Raw genomic sequence first — 21,310 nt, 5'->3', positions numbered from 1 at the left:
CATCGTTGCGGATCGGACCCGTTATTATTACATGGTCTCCGCCCTCGACAGCGCCACAGCCTCGCGGATCATCAGCCTACTCGGTAGTCCGCCTACTGATTGCAAGTATGACACCTTAAACGCGCGGTTGCTGCAGGTCTTCGGGCTCACGAAGTCGGAGCGCACCTGCCGGCTGCTCGGTATGCCCGGCCTCAGGGACTCCAAGCCGTCCGAGCTCATGAGCCAGATGCTCACGCTCCTCGGGTCCGAGCCGGAATGCTTCCTCTTCAGGGAGTTATTCCTCAGCCTACTCCCGGAGCAAGTTCAGGCTGCCCTAGCCAGGTCCGAAGTCACAGACTGCGCGGAACTTGCTGCTGAAGCGGACAAGATCTTCGTGGTGACACAACAGCACTGTGTGGCCACGAGGCGCCCATCCCCCACAGACGCTGCTCCAGCTCCTCAATCAGCGGGGTTGTGCTTTTACCACGCTCGTTTTGGCGCGAAAGCAAGATGCTGCCGCCCTCCCTGCAGTCTTTCGCACAAAAAAAAAATCTACAGACACCCTGGCGAAAGAGGACCGGGTCTAATGAGCGCCCCGCGGCTGCAATGGCCATCGGAGACTCAGGGAAGCTTCTCTTCATCACCGACACCGGGGCGCAGTGTAGCATCCTACCTGCGTCAAATCTCGATATACTAGCTGGGGGCCACGGTCCTGCCCTTGCGGCGGTTAATGGCACGGCCGTTCGGACCTTCGGAAGGCGGCGGGTCCAGGTGTGTTTTAGCGGTCAGCATTTCCACTGGGAATTCATCACGGCCAAAGTCACGCAGGCCATCCTTGGGGCGGATTTTTTGTGCGCCGGCGGATTTTTTGTGCGCCAGTGGCCTCCTGGTCTATGTCAGGCACCGCCGGTTGATCAATGTGGCCACATTCCACTCCATCCCATGCCACCGCGGTAACGTCGTGCCGCGCACTGTCTTCCGTGCGTTCCCACCTCCAGACGACTTCACTCGGCTCCTCAGAGAGTTCCCAGATCTGACCAGGCCCACTTTCTCCTCCTCGGCTACTAAACATGGTGTGGAACATCACATCACCACCACCGGCCCCCCGGTTTATGCACGGGCCCGACGACTTGAACCCGGCAAGCTCGCAAAAGCGGAGTTCGACACGATGGAGCGGCTGGGGATTATTCGCCAGTCGAATAGTCCCTGGTCTTCGCCTCTCCACATTGTTCTGAAACCCGGCGGCAGATGGCGGCCATGCAGCGACTACCGACACCTGAATGACGCCACTACTCCTGATCGGTACCCGATCCCGCATATCCAAGATTTCTCGGGCCATTTGGCGGGAAATACTTTTTTTTCGAAAGTCGACCTCGTCCGCGGTTACCACCAGGTCCCCGTGCACCCGCAAGACATCCCGAAAACCGCAGTCATCACCCCATTCGGCCTGTTCGAATTTCAGCGAATGCCGTTTGGCTTAAAGAACGCTGCACAGGCTTTCCAGCGCTTAATGGACTTTGTGCTTTGGGACCTAAAATTCCTCTTTGTCTACCTCGACGACATCCTCATCACCAGCCCTAGCAAAGAGGAGCACTTCCGCCATTTACGTACCCTCTTCACACGCCTCAGTCAACATGGTTTGGTTATCAACCCGGCCAAGTGCCAGTTCGGCCTGCAGCAGATTGATTTCTTGGGCCACCGCATTACATCAGATGGCGCAATTCCCTTACAGACGAAGGTCGAGGCGGTTACATCTTCCCCGCGCCCGCAGACCGTCAAGGCCCTACAGGAGTTCCTCGGGATGGTAAATTTCTATCACCGGTTCATCCCTAAGGTGGCTCTGCTTATGCAGCCCTTGTACGAGGCCCTCAAGGCCAAGTCCAGTAAGGGTCCGATCAGCTGGACGGCCGAGATGGACCGGGCGTTCGTCGACACCAAAGGTGCCTTGGCCAATGCAACCATGCTGGCGCACCCGCTTCCAGGTGCCACCATTGCCCTTACCACCGACGCGTCGGACTACGCAATCGGCGCAGTGCAGGAACAGTGGGTGAATGGGACGTGGCAACCGCTTGCGTTTTTCAGCCGTCAACTACGGCGAAACGAAAGAAAGTACAGCACTTTCGACCGGGAGTTGCTGGCCCTTTTTCTAGCCATCCGCCATTTCCGGTTCTTACTAGAGGGATGTCCGTTCACGGCTTATGTGGACCACAAGCCACTAATGTACGCTATGGCCAAGACCGCCGAACCATGGTCAGCTTGGCAACAATGTCACCTGACGTTCATTTCAGAATTCACCACGGACATTCAGCATGTGTCCGGCAAAGACAACCTGGTGGCGGATTGTCTCTCCCGTGCGACTGTGCACGCAGTCCAACTCGGAATCGACTATGCAGATCAAGCCTCGGACCCAGAGGTCCAAGCATACAGGACCAGCCCCTCTAGCTTCCAAGTGGCCGACATCAAATTCCATGCCGCAGGCACCACGCTACTTTGCGACGTCTCCATGGGAGTTCCCCGCCCTATAGTTCCAGTCGCCTGGCACCGAAAAGTGTTCGACGCCATACACGGTTTGTCACACCCTGGCATGAGGGCCTCGCAAAGGCTGATGTCGTCAAAATTCGTCTGGAGGGGTATGCACATGGATGTCCACGACTGGGCCAACACCTGCGTGGTCTGCCAAAAGGCCAAGGCACAGCGTCATGTAAAAGCTCCATTGGCCACCTTCGTTGTTCCGGAGCGTCGGTTCGACCACGTGAATGTGGATCTCGTGGGGCCGCTTCCACCTTCTCAAGGTTTTACACACATCCTCACAATGGTAGACCGCACCACTAGATGGCCAGAGGTAGTTCCTTTGGTTTCCACCACTTCAGCAGACGTGGCCAGAGCTTTCATCTCCACTTGGGTTGCTCGTTTCAGCGTACCGGCGGACATCTCTTCCGATCGTGGACCGCAGTTTTCCTCTGAGCTCTGGAACGCTGTGGCTCAGCGGCTCGGCACCAAACTACATCGCACCACCGCCTATCATCCACAGGCGAACGGCCTGTGCGAGCGATTCCACAGGTCCCTCAAAGCCGCTCTGCGGGCCAGTCTTCAAGGCGCGGGATGGGTGGACAGACTTCCCTGGGTCCTTTTGGGTCTTCGTACGGTGCCCAAAGAAGATTTACAATCCTCCTCAGTGGAACTCTTATATGGCCAACCACTACGAGTACCTGGGGATTTCCTCCCGTCTCCAACAGAGCCATGGTCCGCATCCCAGCAACTCGTCAGCCACCAGGAAGCGGCCAGATGTTTCGCTCCAGTGCTTACGTCGCATCACGGCTTACAGAGCTCCCACGTCCCAACTGAGCTGAAAAGCGCCGAGTACGTGTTTATCTGCCACAACGCTCACCGGGACCCGCTCAAGCCTCCTTACACTGGCCCCTTCTGCGTCATAGAGCCAGGAGACAAATCCTTTTCGGTCGATATCGGAGGTAAACCGGACCACATATTGGTTGACCGACTGAAGCTGACGCACATAGACCTGGACAGCCCAGTCGAAATCGCTCAACCGCCAAAACGGGGCCGACCGCCCACAGTCGCCATGCCAGCTCCACCACAGCCGCCCGACAGCTCGACCACCGGCCATCAGCTTCCACTTCAGGGTTACAGAAGTCGCTCGGACAGGCTTGTCCGGCCTCCTCGCCATCTCACTTTTGCTGTTAAAGACAATTCTGGGGGGGCGCATGTGGCGGAGCCACTAAAGGACTCAGACCGTTTGTTTATAATTCCCTTTAACAACATGTTAGCTACAGCCTGAGTCTGTATCTTTATTTATACTGTTTACTTGTATAGAGCGTGTTTGCTTTAACAGCGCGGGTAAACACGATGACGCCACGCCGTACATCACGTGATCCCCCACTGGCGGGAAGAACGTGATGACGTCATGACGTCAACCACGGGACCAGCCAGCAGTCCTCGTGGAGTCTCCGAACTGAATAGACCTACACTCGATGTTCTCCTGCAGTTACTTGTTTAAACCTGTTAGTTTCCATTAAACTTCGTTTTGTTTAAGCGCCTGAGTGGACCTCAGTCTTTGGATAGGAACTAGACATTCCTACAAAGTAAAGATTTCTATTGATAGTTTGAAAAAGAACAAGGCTCTTGGTACAGGTAGACTACCCTTTATCCGAACTTCCGAAAACCGAAACCCTCTAAAAACCGAAGGTTTTTTCGGTCAGCATAAGTCGTGCGCACGACATGACCAGAGTGGCGCACGACCCCCCGCGGACCCCTGCCAACCCCCCCCGCCGACCCCGACCCCCCCGCGGACCCCCCCCGACCCTGACCCCCGCCGACCCCGACCCCCGCCGACTTACGCTGAGCAGAGGGTCAGCGTAAGTCATGCGCATGACCCCCCGCCGACCCCCCCGCGGAACCACCTGACTCTCTTCCAAAGGCTCGAAAGCAACGAGAGCTATGAGCCTGCGGCAGTGCTGGCCCCTGTTCCGACCGAGCACGATGACCTGTTGGTGGAAATGCGGAACTTCATTGCATTCCAGGCTAGCAGCGACGGACAAGCCACGACTGCGGACCCCCCCGCGGACCCCCGCCGACGCCGACCCCCCCGCGGACCCCCGCTGACCCCGACACCCGCGCGGACCCCCTCCGACCCCGACCCCCGCCGACCCCCCCCGCCGACCCCCGCCAACCCCGACCCCCGCCGACCCCCCCCGCGGACCCCCGCCGACCCACCTTCCGAAATCTGAAATTTTCCAAAAACCGAAACACGGCTGGTCCCGAGGTTTTCGGATAAAGGATAGTCTACCTGTATTGATAATATAACTGCAGAGTTGTTGCGGGCGGGTGAGGAACAGACTGAGAGGGATATAAAGTCTGTTTAATAAAATTTGTGAAGACGAGCAAGTGCCTGAAGACTGAGGAAGGGGCAATAATACCAATCTTTAAAAAAGGAGACCAGAGAAAATGCAGCAATTACAGAGGAGTCAGCTCACTGAGTATACCTGGAAATGTATTTATGAAGACACTGCAGAGGAGAATGAAAAGATACGTAGAAGTGGTACTGTATGAGGAAGCTGGTTTTAGACCAGGACAAAGTATGATAGATCAACTGTTTGAGTTGAGATAGATTTCAGGGAAATTTATAGAACACAACATCTATTGTTACAACTTCATAAATTTTAAACAGTGTATGATGAGAAAGGATATGGCATATCTTGAGGATGTATGGTATTCCTGAGAAATTTGTCAGACTGATAGAAAATATCTATAACAAGTCCCCGAGGGCTGTTAGAGTGGATAGGAAACTGACAGAATGGTTTAGATCAACAACTGGGATGAGACAAGGATGCACACTGTCTCCTGATTTATTTAATCTAGTATTGGAAACAGTAATTAATCTTGCACTAAAAGATGGTATTGGAGGAGTTTCCTTATGTAGCAAGACTTTAAACAATCTTAGATGTGCTGATGATAATGACCTTGTCTAACTGATAAGGTGTACATGGAGAGTAGAAAATTTGGGTCATATATTAACACAAAGAAGACAAAGGTCATGTTACTTGGGAAGCATCGGGAAGATGTACATATTATATTTGGAGGGAATGCAGTTGAACAGGTGGAGAAGTTTGTATACCTTGGTGGGTTACTGTCGGAGAATGGGAGTTGTAAAGAAGACATCAACAGAAGAACTGGACTGGTTTCTGCTGCTTTTGGAAGATTAAGCAGGATATGAGAGGCTAAAGATATTTTGGTAAAAACAAAGATAAAGAGTTTGTGAAATGATGGTTATCCCCAAATTATATATATTGGAGTGCTGGAAGGTGAGAAATGTTCATGAGCAAAAGATACTACAGTAATAGCAGAGATGAGCTGGTTGAGAGAAATACTGGGAGTAACCAGGATGCAAAGAATCAAGAATGATATAAGAACACAGCTTGGACAAGAAACAACATTTATACAAAGGATCCAAGAAAGACAGTTGCAATGGTTTGGGCACGTTTCAAGAATAGAAACAGCTAGGATACCTCTCATGGCCCTGCATACAGAGGTACATGGAATAAGGAGCTGAGGAAGACCAAGGAAGCACTGGATAAACAATGTCAAGAGTTAACTAGGAAGGGATACTGGCGACTGAAGCGGTCAGCCTAGTTCAGAACCGACAACAGTGGAGTGAATTTGCTTGGCCCCATCGTCACTGCTCAGCTGATGGACGGGAATTTAGTAGTAGTAGTAGTACTAGTACCCTTTAACTGATCTCGGGACATGCCTAGCTAGAACATTTTCCCCACATTAGAGCACCTCAGCCTTAAAGGGACAGTCCAAGTTAAATCACAGTTTCATCTTAGCAGCTGAACATCACTAACATGCTCCAGACCCTGACTACGTTTGAACAATGCCAAGGGATATCAGCTAGTATTAAATAATATTATAGTCATTTGCTCAGAAAATCTTTATCCATGGCTTAATAAAATTATGGTATTATAATTTTTCGCCTCTTCATCGGAAGATGGTGTCTCATGCTGCGTACACTTCCACAGGCAGTGGTAGTCCTGCAGTACCTCCCCCAAGTCATCATTCATTATATGTAAAATTTGATGATGAGTTCCAGCAAGATATTAAGCTGCAGAGGGCATTACAGCTCAGCCAGATCCTGCCCTCATGTGATATTCACATGTGTGCACTTTCCAGCCGCAGTCACTGGACATCAATCAATCAGGAGCAGGAACCCTGGACTTTCTGTTGTTGCTGTTTATCCTAGCCCAAGGATGTTGAAACAAATTGTGGCAACCCTATTTCTGTCCTAGCTGATATCAGCTAACTTAGCACAGATCAGAATTTAAATCTGAGATTTTTTGGTCTGTACAGGTCAGAACTACACTGGTTGATCTACTGAGCATCAAGAGAGCACTGTAGTAGTTGGAGACTGTTTTAAAGTGGTTTGGTTCTCATCTGTTACATTTAATCTTCCAATAATCATTACTTTATACATTATTATAATGTTTTCTATAACCAAGATTGAAGACAATTGATTAATTGATGACTCCATTTAGATTTGTATTGTTCGTTAAACTGCTGTTCAATGAAAATCAGTCTGGATTTGGTGCCTTTGAAGACTCCAGCTCATTTTGTGATATAAGTTTTAATATCTCTTGACAGAGCTCTCCTCGCATATAGAAAAATAAATTAAGCCACTTGTAGATTCTGAAATAAAGTACAAGGTCTGTCAACAACCTACGATTGTTTGTGTGCAAAATGACAGTATTCTTCTATTGAACTTGCCATGGTGAATTTGATGCAAAGTCAGATTTACTTAAACCATGTGTATTGATGAGATTACATTCAGCATGGCGTAAAGGATTGCTCTGGAGTCCGGTTTATGGTCTAGTCTGACTTGTAAGGATTTCAGGGGCTTCGTTTAAACTGGTTTAAAGCAATTTTCCTGGTCTTGCAGCCTTTGCCTGCACATCAGACCAATTCCAATAAAACCAATTTTAAAACAGCGGTTTCTAATCGCTACCCTTCCTTTAGTTCTGAGTGGAGGAACTTATAATTAATGATATTAAAACGGAACACGTGGTTTGGATGAGAGAAAATTATCAAGCTTTATTAACTAAAAGAAACTACAATCACAATATCAAACTATCCCACACGAACACAGTAAAATTGTAAAACTATATATCAAGGGGGTACACACGGCAAAAACGAGGGGTACAATGGCTACAATGTATTTAAACAATCTTAGCAATTCCCTTAAATCACCATCCCCCTGTTAACTCCTGCTAGGTTGCCTTGTTGAGTCAGAAAATCTCTGCTCACATGGTCCATCGAATAGAGAGAGAGAGAGAGAGAGAGAGAGAGAGAGAGAGCTCACCTTATCGTCCCAGGAAGTCAAGAGCCAAGAGCCAAGAGTCAAGAGCCAAGAGTCAAGAGCCAAGAGAGCGAGCTGGCTGCTCAGCCCTTTTTTTATACCTGGTGAGCCCCTCACATCCATGCCTTGCAAGGGCTGTGTGCAAAATTAACCCCAAAGCTGTGATAGGCTAACTCAAAGTGGTTAGATTGAGTTAATGTGATTTTCAGAGCTCCCTTTGCTGAAACAAAAGGGAGATACATCTGCTCTATAGTCCAGTACTGGGTGATTGGAAACCCATTTAAAGTTAACGCTTCCCATTCAAGGTGCAAACGTCTCTTCTGCAGTTTCAGGTGTATCTAAACAAATGCTAATAGCATTCAATTGCTTTGTAAACAAAGCATTGTCCTTTGTCTTCATTGAACCTTACTTCCAGACACAGAAAGCTGCATTCCAAACCTCTTTTGTCCATGTGGTGTGACAGCCATTTTATCTTTGGAAACTTAAAAGCACCTCGCTCAGGGATACTTTAATCAAAAAAATGAATCTTCAGAACTGTAAATTATTGCGAATTCTTACAGTCCGCCCTTGGATACTTCCAGCTTGCTTGTAGTATCCTTTTGAAGAAATGAGCAATGATTTCTGACCCCCCACAAACAACCATCCCCTGTATTTACCTAATAGCTATCTGCCACTGATCCCCGTCCCGTCTATTCCCCTTAAATTCAAGAAAAAAACCATGGTACGGTAGGCATCTTACAGATACTTCAGTTTTCAATAAGGGGTCTCATACCCCTACACGCTTGTAAAATTATACAGTGTAAACCAAATTTACAATCACCTTTTTTTTGCATCATAAGTTATTACAAAATGTTGCAATCTTAGTTACACAATGTACTCAAAAATTATCGCAAGCACGGAGAGGGTCCTACGCCTCTGCTCAACTTGGAGTTGTCACAAACTGGTCCCAAGCACGGAGAGGACCTCACGCCTCTGCTCAACTTGGGGCTGCAACACAAAATGCAAAAAAATCATTAAACAACATGCTTATGAACCCCGATCATCACGGGCCGATGATGGGTCGCGAAATTCGAGTGGGTATTGCTCCTCCCACTCGGGCAGTAAAAGTACCTTCCACCCCCCTATGATCAGCTTAAACTTTAAAACAGGCAGAATGGATTTAGCGACCAGCCTGCTCCGACCGCCCGAGCCGTTCCCTTGTCCTTTTGTGGAAGCGGGGTACCCCTCACGTTTAAAATTTACTTGGCACAGACCGAGACCGGGGAGTATGGGATCTCATGACTCCCAGTCCCTCTCCCTCCCATCTTCCCTCGACTGGCTGCAGAAAATGATGGGTGCCTGTGTGGCAGCACTCTCTGGCCCCACACTGATCCGGCCACCCACTCATCCTTCCCAGCCACAACTTATCTTCTTTGCCCGTGGGCCCCCGAGTGAGTTCCTCCCTCCCCCGACCGCACCCACGCGACTCTTGGGTCTCCCCCTCCTCTATACAATCATTCCCGGGCCATCACCACCCACCCCCGGGGAACGCGTCTCTATGACCAGGCGCCCGCGCTTCCCCATCGTGACTCCTCAACAGCGATGTCTCCCGCACGTGAACTTCGGTCAGGATAGTGCTGGGTTGGGGGCCGTGCCCCACCCAGCTGGGGCCATCTCCTCCCCGTAGGAGGAGTAGGCAAGTTCCTCCGGACTCTGTCCGGTTTTTCCCGAAGATCGCTGCAGGGTCTCCTGGATTCGTCCAGTGGCGAGGTGATCCCCAACATTCCGTATCTTCATTCGATGTCCAGCTCGGGCTGGGCGAACATGGCTGCTTCATTTTCCCATCTCCTGCAAAACTTAAAAGGGACATGCAGCCAGGTCTCACTGACCTGCTGCCTTAGGTGGAGACATGGTCGGGTCCCTCGACCTCGGACCAAAATACAAACATTCGGCACACATGTAAACTTAAACTCTTTGCACGTACTTAACAAACTAGTTAAATTAACAAAACTTAAAATACACCTTCCAAGCACGCTATATACACACACATAGCTATAATACAAATGCCGCCCGTCTCCGGACGGCCTGTCTAATCTCTGGCACTGTCACAGATTGCTGCTGGCTGCAGCGAAGCTGGACTGCCTCCTGTCTCTGGTCCCTCGCAGCTTATGGCTGTTGAGTGGGGACCCCTGTTCTCTGGCTTTTCCCTGGCTCGGGAAACCGCCCTACTCCACTGTAAAGTGGGTGACCATGCTTTCTTAGGCTGGGGCACCCGCTGAGACCTTCTGAGGGGTGTCTCTCTGGGGGAAACTTTGGCTGGCAGACCCTGAGCTTGGGTCACAGCCCCAGCTGGCTGGGAACCTTCTCCCCCATGTCCAAATAGCCCGCACTGTATAATGTACCTGGCAGCCTGCCGGTGCAAATCTCTCTTTGGGTTTGTCTGCTCTTCCCTGCCCACTCCTGTGCTGGGGGCAGGTATACTCTCACCACCTGCTGCTTGTGGCTGGAAATTTTCCTCCCCATGTTTAAAACCTGGTGTCAGCTCCCCTGCCAGAGGAATTGCTATCCCTGCACCCCCAGGGTCCCACATCATGGGGAAAACCATTCTAGAGGCTGGCTGGGAAGCTGGTCCCTTTAAACAGGCGAGTGCGCCTGCGCAAACCTCCTGCAAAAGAGCCACTGTGGTCCCGCCGGCAACTGCGCATGCACAGACCTCCTTCTCGGAGTCCCGCTGCAGAGGCTGTGAAGCCTCTGGCTTCAAACAGGCGTCTGCGCCTGCGCGGGAAAACTTAGGAAGAGCCGCTGGGGTGCCGCAGGCGACTGCGCGAACAAGCATTTTACAGGGTTGGGGAACTGCTACACTAGCGCAGGCAACCGCGCCTGCGCGTTCGGTCTCTTTAAAAAAGGTTGGAAGAACCGCTGGGTCTTCCAAGCAGGCTTCTGTGCCTGCGCGTCTATTCTGGGAAGCTGGTATCTTTAAACGGCCGACTGCGCTTGCGCGAACCTCCTCTTCGCAAAACTCTCCCCTCGGGCACGTGACCGCGCCTGCGCGGGAGAACTGAGTAAGGGCCTCTCGGAGTTCCGGGTCCGCGACTGCACCTACCCGGTGTTGGGGAACCTTTTCCCTCAGGCGCTCGACTGCGCCTGTGCGGGAAAAGTTAAGAAAATCCGCTGGGGGTACGTGCTGTGGAACCGCGCTTGCGCGAACCTGATCCTGGCAAAACTCTCCCCTCAGGCGCATGACTGCGCCTGCGCGAACCTTCTGCTCAGACGACTGGGGGATTCCCGTCTCCAGACCAGCGACTGCACATGCGCGGGCAGTCTCCAAGCGATCTGTGAATGGATGGGCAGCAGCCTGCTGATTTCTGATCCCAGGCTGCTGTTTCTCCATTTCTAAGCCACATAACCTTTCCAAATTTAAACTTTGGTTTGAATTAGGGTCCCACTGGGGTAGGGAAGTGTCCCAATTTGTGGGCTGGACAACTTTACCCTTAAAACAAGCCACAGTGCCTGTCTTTACAGGCGGTGAACTTGAACTTGTCTGGTGGGCAAACTCATGTTCTCTTACCCGGGTGGCTTTAAATGGGGAATTTTGGACTCGGACCTGCCTTTGGTCTGGGTCCAAAACTATCCCCTGTGTGCCTCCCTTGTCCCGGATTTCTGCTACTGGACCTGCTCTACAGGGGCCATGATCTACTTCCTCAATCCTTAGGTCCCAGGCCAGCTTATAAGCTGCCTTTACCTCCCTAACCTTCTCCTCCTGCTCTGTTACTTCTGAGGTGAGGCGGGCATTCTCTTCCCGCAGCCTCATCTCACTCCTCTTTGCTTCTATGATTTGGTACTTTAGGAATTCTATCTCGTTTCTTGCATGGCTTTTTCCCTCGCTAGCTCCTTGGGTGAGGTGTGCAATTTCCTCCTGTAGCCTCATCTCACCCTTCCTAGCCCAGCCACCTATACCCCGATAGGTCGGCTTACACACTGCCACTACCTTCCGCAGGGCTACCCACATACTGAAAGCAAGAAAGACAATAACTGATGCTTTCTCTAGATCCAGACCACTTATCATATCAAAACTGCCTCCACTCCTACCTGGCTCGCCATTGTAAGGATTTCAGGGGCTTCGTTTAAACTGGTTTAAAGCAATTTTCCTGGTCTTGCAGCCTTTGCCTGCACATCAGACCAATTCCAATAAAACCAATTTTAAAACAGCGGTTTCTAATCGCTACCCCTCCTTTAGTTCTGAGTGGAGGAACTTATAATTAATGATATTAAAACGGAACACGTGGTTTGGATGAGAGAAAATTATCAAGCTTTATTAACTAAAAGAAACTACAATCACAATATCAAACTATCCCACACGAACACAGTAAAATTGTAAAACTATATATCAAGGGGGTACACACGGCAAAAACGAGGGGTACAATGGCTACAATGTATTTAAACAATCTTAGCAATTCCCTTAAATCACCATCCCCCTGTTAACTCCTGCTAGGTTGCCTTGTTGAGAGTCAGAAAATCTCTGCTCACATGGTCCATCGAAGAGAGAGAGAGAGAGAGAGAGCTCACCTTATCGTCCCAGGAAGTCAAGAGCCAAGAGCCAAGAGTCAAGAGCCAAGAGTCAAGAGCCAAGAGTCAAGAGCCAAGAGAGCGAGCTGGCTGCTCAGCCCTTTTTTTATACCTGGTGAGCCCCTCACATCCGTGCCTTGCAAGGGCTGTGTGCAAAATTAACCCCAAAGCTGTGATAGGCTAACTCAAAGTGGTTAGATTGAGTTAATGTGATTTTCAGAGCTCCCTTTGCTGAAACAAAAGGGAGATACATCTGCTCTATAGTCCAGTACTGGGTGATTGGAAACCCATTTAAAGTTAACGCTTCCCATTCAAGGTGCAAACGTCTCTTCTGCAGTTTCAGGTGTATCTAAACAAATGCTAATAGCATTCAGTTGCTTTGTAAACAAAGCATTGTCCTTTGTCTTCATTGAACCTTACTTCCAGACACACAAAGCTGCATTTCAAACCTCTTTTGTCCATGTGGTGTGACAGCCATTTTATCTTTGGAAACTTAAAAGCACCTCGCTCAGGGATCCTTTAATCAAAAAAATGAATCTTCAGAACTGTAAATTATTGCGAATTCTTACAGACTGAGTAATCACTTGATTTATAATATGTCTGCTTTCGTCTGTATCTAGTTGTGTCTAGCACATAATTCAATCTTGGAATCAAGAATGGTTCAAAGCCTGCCTTGCACTTGCACTGTTCGTGCTCGTTGAGAACACAATGGTATTTCGCATTATCTGAGATTATTACTCTGTCTGTATCACATGCATAGTCTTGACACTGATGTTCAGTGATCTACTTTGGAACATGAAAGTAATACTGATGGTGTTGCATGCTCCCAGGGTGAGTATGACTACTGAGGTCCATAAGTATCTACCTATAGGATATTCCTTCTAAGAAGTTGTGTAGGCCATGGTCCTAAAATTCCTGTGACTAAGCAGGGAAGTGTTGTAAGATTCGCGAAATTTTCATTAAATAATCACGTAGGAAAATAGGGTTAATAAAACAGCTTTATTGACCAAAAGAAGCTTTTACAGAGAAACCTTTGATAAAAGGGCACACAAAATGGCCACCAGACCTCGTGACCAGCTTCTGGGACCATTTGAATTTCTGTTACTGCAAGCCAGACAGGCTTGTGGATTGAGGGCATTAAAAGCCCGCGAAAACCAGTTTCGGGAAGCCGAAACTCATGGAACTGAGCATACATATTGATTAGATTATAAGTACAGGACAGATCTGGGTGGCAGGATGAGACCCATCAAGAAATGGGCGGACAATTGAACGAACGCTTTAACCCATTACACTGTACAAAGAGAAGCCGTTTAACAGCCATCCAGGGCAATCTCCAGACCGATCAATATACAAACCAAGTTACGGTAACAAAGCAAAGACATTATCGGCCCAGGTAGGCCAGTTAAGCTATCACCGACTCCCATTATGAAGACAAAACACCCCTGCAGAGAGTTCTGCCCGCCAAAATTATTACAAAGACAGGACTATGATTTGGCGGGAGATAAGAATGTTCCAAAAAGTATAACTGTGGATTGAGTAAAGTCCATCGGTACTTCGGTTCGGTGCTTCGGTTCGGAACGTGTTCGGTTCATGGTTCGGTAAACGGTGTCCCGCGGGGTGTTCAGCCGGGTGTTCCGCGACTTTGGGAGGCTCGGCCCGACAAGGCCCGGCCACGACGAGAGGACGACGAGAAAAATTCGGCTTGGAAGCCAGCTCGGCCAGGCAAGGCCCGGCCATGACGAGAAGACGACGAGAAGAATTCGGTTTGGAAGCCAACTCGGCCAGGCAAGGCCCGGCCACGACGGGAAGACGACGAGGGAGGCCCGGGTACTTTTGTCGGGAGATCATCGACGACCCAGGCCGGAGAAGAAGACACTCAGGGCCCGGGTGCTCCAGTTCTTCAACATCACATCGGTAACGGATCCATCCGTGCGCTCACCAAGGCTGTATCGGCTGCCTCCATCGCAGGAGAACCAAGAGGAAAACAAGCTGCGCCAGAAGCTTCCAAACCCACGTGACGACGGAAAGCTGTGTCGAAAGGCTGCAAAGCCTTTTTCGCAATTCTTAAAGTGGTGAGCATAATCCCGAGTCCCTCAAATCGAAACTTAGTTAGGTTTAGGGGAGGGGGTTAAGGGTAATTGTAATGTGTTACCCCTTTCACGATGTGCCGTGTGTTCCCCATTTCTATAGAGTTAAGTTTATAGATGTGTGCATGCTTGTAGTTGCTTTAATCTGTGCATATGACATGTATTTTATAATGCTGCAAACTGTTCAATAAAGGCATCCATTTCGTGCTATTCGACCTGGTCTATTGAGTTTTTCTCTGCACTACAGCTCCCTGCACCTAAGTCCAAGGTCGAGAACCGTAAGGGCGAGTGGGTCGAACCACTCACGGGTAATTATTGCAAGAAGCCTGGCAGGAGACCAGAGCAAGCAAGAGAAACCCCCTACAGTGTTGTGGCGAACTGTCAGCAGAGGTAGCGGGTTGGTGCTGGAATTTGAGAGGCAATGCGGATTTAACAGGGTTTTGCTCCTTTTCCACGCATGAGATGCCTGCCCCAAATGAACATATTATAATGAGATGTAATGAGGAAAATACATCATACAATGTACTTTCCATATTTAAGTCCTTAGCATTGCTGGATTTCAGGGACGGTTGTGAGTTCCCAACATCCATGACATCTGTGACCCCCCCCGCCAAACTCTCCTAGAATTTCAACACTCCACCTCCCCGCCCCCGCACACCCAGCCTGCACTGTTTAAAATCAACCCTAAAATTTCAGTAGCAAAATTTGAGTGATTTTTCTGAAACTCATTCACACTCTATTAAATTATGAAGTGGCACATGAGTTCCTGTGTGGATGTCTGGCTGAGTACGGTAGCCTAGTGGTTATGGTATTGGGCTAGCAAGCCAGAGATTGAGTTCAAATCCCCCCATGGTAATTTCTGAGCTAGCAACAGAAAATTACCATGAAAGCTACTGGACTGCTGTAAAAACCCAACTGGTTCACTGATGTACTTTATGGAAGGGAGTCTGCCTGCCTCTAACCAGCCTGCTTTATATGTGAAATAAAAACAAAATGCTGGAAATACTCAGCAGGTCAGGCAGCATCTGTGGAGAGAGAAACAGAGTTAACGTTTCAGGTCGATGACCCTTCGTCTGACGAAGGGTCATCGACTCTGTTTCTCTCTCCACAGATGCTGCCTGACCGGCTGATATTCCCAGCATTTTCTGTTTTTATTTCAGATTTCCAGCATCCGCAGTATTTTCCTTTTGTATTTGCTTTATATATGACTCCAGTTCCACACTGCATGGTTGACACAAAGGAGGTAATTTTAACCCCCAAGAACAGGTGGGTTTGGGTCGGGTGAGAAGATAAAATCTTTTAAATTTCTAACCCGACCCCAACTTGCCTCTAACGCTCCCGGTTTTAACGGAGGCGGGATGGGGTGGCAAGCAACCAATTCGCTCTCTGGAGACGGGTCGGTCAGTAGCAGCTTTTAAAGAGTCTGCGTGCCTCCATTTTTACAGACTTTTTAGTTGTAAACCTTTTCAGCTGGGTTTCCTGGGCCTTGGGAAACCCAGCAGGTAAAAGGAGGCAAGAAGGGCCGGATCCATAAGGTAAGTGCAATAACATCACTGCTTGTGAGCCAGGAGGAGCAGGAGTGTTTCCCTCAGCCTAACAAGCTTATCTGCTTCAAGCTTTATGATCACTGACTCCCCCCACCTCCATGCTCTCCCCCCCTCACCCACTGCGATCTACCCACCTCCCTGCGATCCCTCACTGCGATCTACCCACCTCCCTGCGATCCCTGCATCCCCCAACCACAAGACCATCCCCTGTCAATCAGGCTGGCTGTCAGGCTGGAAACCTGCAGAAAAAAATTAAAAGCCATCCTGCAGTTAATATCTGCAAGATGTCCAGAAAACCCATACTTCCAGGTTTCTCATCCAGAACTTCTCCCCCCTCGCTCTGAATGCACCTCCCCATAAATATTAGGGCCTTATGTGTTCAGGGTGTCTAGGGATGCACAATAAATACTGTTGTAGTTTTTTTTAGCAGTTATATTTTCAGCACCAAGGGGTATTTTTTATATCAGTTCAGCACTTAATAATTTGAATTATTGAACTTCTGTCATTTTTGTAACTTACTAAATTTCTGTCAGTACAGGATACATTCAACAAGTGTAAAGCTTCTTAATTACCTGTAGTACAGAGACCATTGATGAGATGCTTTTAAATAAATACTACAAATATGAAATTTTGAACTTTAATCATGATATTTGCTGTAGTAATCAAGTTTACTTTCACAATTGAAAGAAAAGAAAGACTTGCATTTATATAGCACCTTTCACAATCTCAGGATATCCCAAAGCACTTTACAGCCAATAAAGTACTTTTGAAGTGTAGTCACTGTTGTAATGCAGGAAACACGTCAGCCAAATTGCGCACAGCAAGGTTCCACAAACCTTTGTATTGCGTTTTTTGTTCCGATTCTAAATATCTTCAGTTCTGTGATGTAAATGAAAAAAATTGTTCCAGTAACACTATAAGATCAGAAATGGGTTGTAAAGCATCTTTCTTTCAATAAAGTTACCAACATCATCACCTTGTTTTTAAATATGTAACCAGGTTTTATAACCACAAAAAAACCAAATCAGATTTAGATGTAATACATTCATCCATATCTCTTCATGAACCTATTGAAGGCTGGCTTGCAGCCCATCCTATTATTAGATATATATCTAATAGCTTCTCAGATCCATTTACACACTGGATTCTTTTTTATTAATTATCCAGCTCATAAGTGTTGTAGCTAAAGCTGGCAGCCAGTGTAAAAGTATCCAGTGCATGTGAAGCTCTTCACAACAAGATTAATCTAGTACTCTAATGCATCTCAAAAGCATTTGACTACAAATCAAAACCAATTCTTTTAACACTGTGTAATTTATCAGTGAAGCTATATGTAAAATTTTGGGTTCCTTACCTTCACAATGGCTTTGGCATATTGAAGTCAGCCTATTTGACCCCTGTCAAAAAGTCCTTAATATCATTCCCCTCCCCAGCTGCTCACTCAAACTGAACCTGATGGTGCATTGTTTGACCTCAGCTGAGCTGAGCTTCAAAATCTAGATCTTATCCATCACCAAGACCCCTTACTTCCACCTCCACAGCATTGCCTGCCTTCAGCCTTATACCACAGCCACTGTAACCTTCATCCAGACTTTTGTCACCTCCATACTTGCCTTCTGCAATCCTCTCTTCACTGGCCCCCTGAGTTTTGTCCAAATAAACTACAACTGGTCCCAAACTCTGCTGACTGCATTCTGCCCTGCACTAGTTCCATCCTCGCCAATCTCTATTGGTTCCCTGTCCCCAACACAATTCATTCAAAGTCCTTATCCTCATTCACAAATCCCTCGAAGGTCTTACCTTTGCAATCCTGCACAGGGCTTCTGCTCTTTTGACTCTGCTCTCCTTAGCATTTCAGCTCCTCCCGCCGCCCCCCCCCGCCCTATTCAGTGGCAGAGCACTCATTCATGCTGATCCCTCCAATGCTCTCCATAAACCCTTTGCCTTGCTACCTTTCCTCCTTCATAAACCTCCCTCACCATGCCTTTAGTTACTCTCCACAACTCTTCTCCCACCAATTCTTGCCATTGGTTTTCACCTCTGTAAAGTGCCTTGGAACAGCTTACCACATTAAAAGTGCTCTTTAAATGCAAATTGTTGTTGTTGGAAAGTGTTCAGCGAATAGCTATATGAATGATGCCAGGGCTTAAGTTACTCACAGAATTGTACTTGCTTTTGTTGGAAGAAGAAAATTGAGATGAGACATGGTCCAGGTCTTTAAAATTCTAAAAGCTGTTTACAATATAGATGTAGGTTAGCTGTTTCAGTAAGACTGTGATTGTAGAAGTGGACAACACAAGTACAAAATGAACAAGTCTCAAGTGAAATTAGAGATAAAAATTCTCATGAGAAATAGTCACAGGAGAGGTAGCCAATGCGAAGTCAGTTAGCTCCTTTGGAAAATAGCTGGCCAAATAGCCCATCTTCCCATATGGTGCATGCATGCTCTATGGGCCGCTCCCTGCAATTAAGAAGAGATCAGAAACTGTCGTTAATTTAATCATGAAAATATACCTTTCCATGGAAAAGAAACTCAGGCAGAGTGTAAAATGGACTGCCAATTCGCTGTCATCCATTTTGTGCTATTACCCAGGATGAATTTATACCCTGTAAAGTTCACACCACAGATATTGACTGACTTACTGTGTGCTTCCAGCATTTTCTGTTGTTGTTCCTGGTATTCTTCACCTTGATTAGTAGAAAAAAATGATCCAAAAATAAAACTCATGAATAAATGATAAGCTACTCTATATTTTGGCATATTTACAGGGAATATTGAAAATCGCGGGGGGGGGGGGAGAGCCTCGGGAAATCGCGGGGGGGATCGCAACGGTACCGGACCTCAGGCGCTAGGCAGGGGGAGGGGCCGGAGAGAGGGACAGAGGGGAGTGGGGGAGGGGAGTGGGTGGGCGAGGGGAGGGGAGGGGTAGGGGAGGGGGTGGGGGAGGGTAGGTGTGGGGGTGGGGAGGGAGGGAGACAGGGGAGAGGAGGGAGAGGAGGGTAGGGAGAGAGGGGAGGGAGGGATAGGACAGGGAGAGGACATGACAGGGAGAGGGGGGACACACGGGCGGGGGGGACACACAGGGGCAGGGAGACCAAGCACCCCAAAATTGCCCTCGCAACGCGGGGCTCCCCAGCTAGTCTATATATATAAAGCGGCTCTTCTGTCTGTCCCGATGTCTGTCTGTCTGTGTTCTATACGTTTGAAAGTTACAGAGCGTACCGACGCGCGCGTCGCCTCAAAAGAAAGCTTGCGATTCTGGACCGGTCATAGGCGTATTTACGTTTCGGCCGGACAAAAACCGCGCCTGCGGTATCCGAAAAACGTTCAGCGTTCTGCTCATTAGCATCTCATTAGCGACCGTGTGACGTCGAGGTCGACCAATCGTACGGCGGGTTCCTGGCGCGTGCCGTCCTACAGTTGAGTGTCGAGTGACTCGACGATTGACCAATCCTACGCTTCGGTGACCTGACCGGTCGACCAATCAGTGCGTGTGTGGGCGGGCCTTATCCTTCTGAACCGAGGTGAGTGGCCGCCATCTTGCTTCCATTCTTTTTCCTGCTTTCTGCATCTTTCTTTTCAAATATACATTTCCAGCAAAATAAAATTGAATTTATTAAATTGTTTTAAAAAAAACTTCGTTCATTTGTCAATATTTTTTCTAAACTGAACATTCCTTTTCCTACCTTTTCCCGTTTTTTTATTAGGCCTGAAAGCCTGGGACTTTCTTGCCCAGCCAGGCCCGAGCTAGGGCTTCTGCTAAGCTCCTCACCGCCCCCCCCCGGCGTCACGTTACCCGGGGCAACGGCGTCAGCCACGAGGGTCAGGGTGCGCGCGCAGCAGAAGCAGGTGAGACGCGGCGTCGGATCTCGGCCTTGGTGAGCGGGAAGGGTTACCCCGGCAACCGGCAAACTTCAAGCCGGCTCGGCGGGGGGGGCGGGGCTCTCAGCCGCAATCGGCGATCTGGAGGGAGGGGCTCCGGAGAGCGGTGCTCCGGAGAGTGGGACGCCGCTGCTCGGGAGGGCGGGGATCGGGACATCGGGGGGCGGGATCTCGGCCTTGGTGAGCGGGAAGGGTTACCCCGGCAACCGGCAAACTTCAAGCCGGCTCGGCCGGGGGGGGGTGGAGGGCGGGGCTCGGAGTGCGGGAGGGCGGGGCTCTCGGCCGCAATCGGCGATCTGGAGGGCGGGGCTCCGGAGAGTGGGACGCCGCTGCTCGGGAGGGCGGGGGGCGGGGCTCGGGACATCGGGGGGGAGGGAGGCGCGACATCGGGGGGGCGGGACATCCGGAGTTCGCGGGCCCGGACTACAGATCGGGGGGGGGGCGGGGCTCGGGAGATCGGGGGGGCCACCCTCAGGGGGGGCGGGGCTCCGGAGATCGGGGGGGCGGGGCTCGGGGGGGCGGGGCTCCGGAGATCGGGGGGGTGCTCCTGAGATGGGGGCGGGGCTCGGGAGATCGGGGGGGGCGGGGCTCGGGATATGGGGGGGCGGGGCTCAGGGACTCTCCCCCTTCCCTCCCCTCCCCTCCCTCCCCATCTCTCTCTCACACTCCCAATCTCTCTCTCTCACACTCCCAATCTCTCTCTCTTCCCCCCTAGTCGCTCTCTCTTCACCCCCAGTCGCTCTCTCTTCCCCCCAGTCGCTCTCTCTCTCCCCCCTCAGTCGCACTCTCTTCCCCCCCAGTCGCTCTCTCTTCCCCCCCATCTCTCTCTCTCCCCCCTCAGTCGCACTCTCTCTCTCTCCAAGTCTCTCTCTCTCCCCCCCAGTCTCTCTCTCTCCCCCCCAGGCTCTCTCTCCCCCCCAGTCACTCTCTCTCCCCCCCAGTCGCTCTCTCAAATTCAAATTCAAATTCAAATCGCTTTATTGGCATGATAAGGTACATCTTATGTTGCCAAAGCATCAAAATACATTTATGGTTGAACACATAAACGCAGTTCTATTCATACATTGTATAAACAGGTATATCCCTGAGTGTATAAATATACATTCGCATTTTTTATATATACTCTTTTCTTAGTTTACTGGCTGTCCCTCTGTTCATGGCAAGCTGTAACATAGTGTGCCGCCAGTGTTACACAGCTTCTCTCCTCTCCCAGTAGGTATGGGAGTTTTTGGTTGTCATTCAGATTTCTGAATTCAGGGCATATTTGTGAGAATTTTTGGTAGAAATTCTCCCTGATGCCCTGATATTTTTCACAGGCTGTGAGGAAGTGCATCTCTGTCTCCACTACTCCCTGATTGCAGTGGGAGCATATCCTGTCTTCTCTTGGCAGCCTGGTCTGCCT

General features: G+C 49.5%; 1 protein-coding gene and 1 long non-coding RNA gene across 18 annotated transcripts in view; one reads left to right on the top strand and one right to left on the bottom strand.

Moving 5' to 3' along the window:
• LOC147120019 (poly(rC)-binding protein 3) overlaps positions 1-21,310 on the top strand; it is a 319,465-nt gene that overhangs the window by 89,147 nt on the left and 209,008 nt on the right. The gene's annotated exons all lie outside the window — the stretch shown is intronic.
• Positions 16,649-20,038, bottom strand: LOC147120020 (uncharacterized). Its single transcript, XR_015077842.1, has 3 exons — positions 19,713-20,038; positions 18,669-18,713; positions 16,649-16,904 (listed from the first exon to the last, which is right to left on the bottom strand). It is a non-coding gene; the product is annotated as an uncharacterized LOC147120020 (long non-coding RNA).

This window comes from Somniosus microcephalus, chromosome 4, assembly GCF_052327205.1.
Source record: "Somniosus microcephalus isolate GS21.2 chromosome 4, FLI_Smic_1.0, whole genome shotgun sequence".
NCBI lineage: Eukaryota > Metazoa > Chordata > Chondrichthyes > Squaliformes > Somniosidae > Somniosus > Somniosus microcephalus.
The sequence above is the reverse complement of the archived record's forward strand: the minus strand, read 5'-3'. Positions and strand labels throughout refer to the sequence as shown.